This window comes from Lynx rufus, unplaced genomic scaffold, assembly GCF_022079265.1.
Source record: "Lynx rufus isolate CCGP_SWC_20201006 ecotype Redwood Valley unplaced genomic scaffold, mLynRuf1.p SCAF_1, whole genome shotgun sequence".
NCBI lineage: Eukaryota > Metazoa > Chordata > Mammalia > Carnivora > Felidae > Lynx > Lynx rufus.
This window is the reverse complement of record NW_025814823.1, coordinates 3975213-3975816: the sequence shown is the minus strand read 5'-3', so window position 1 is coordinate 3975816 and position 604 is coordinate 3975213. Positions and strand designations below refer to the sequence as shown.

General features: G+C 45.5%; 1 non-coding gene across 1 annotated transcript; it reads left to right on the top strand.

Moving 5' to 3' along the window:
* Nucleotides 1-241: 241 nt before the first annotated feature.
* TRNAK-CUU (transfer RNA lysine (anticodon CUU)) lies at nucleotides 242-314 on the top strand. The gene has a single exon. It is a non-coding gene; the product is annotated as a tRNA-Lys (tRNA).
* The last annotated feature ends 290 nt before the right edge of the window (nucleotides 315-604 follow it).

The window sequence follows — 604 nt, the reverse complement described above, 5'->3', positions numbered from 1 at the left end:
GAAAAGACTTTTTAAGCTTGAGGAAGTTTGGGTTTTAGGAACAAATTCAGTTGCAAGGACTTAGTAAGGAATTACATACTTGAACTTCATGGCCCACCGAGGGTCTTCTGCTCCAGAGATTCTCCCCAGTGGCTTCATCACCAGATCTCAGATCATCATCCTACTTGAGCAGATGGTACTTTCACGTGTAAACGGATTGGTATCACCTGTATATTAAGACAAAAACGAAATGTTTAGTGGTGCCTGGCTGGCTCAGTTGGTAGAGCACGAGACTCTTGATCTTGGGGTCGTGAGTTCAAGGCCCACATTGGGCATAGAGTGTACTTCAAAGTGTATGGGGCAAGCAGAGCAATCAGTTGATGTGTAACAAGACTTCTAGCTCCTGAGGGAAGCCCTTAGTACAGGAAGTGACCAGTAAATGCTCACAGCATTGACCACAAACATTTTTTAGACTCCGCACAAATGCCAATAACTCCTTACCGTCTGATCTTCCGTAGGCTGAGTCCCAACTTCCCTTTGGCCCTGTTGCTTTTCTTTTCTCTTTTTGAATCATTGCTTTCCCCCAGCTTCTGTGTCGTGAAGGAGTGTACCTCTCCCCAAGCTG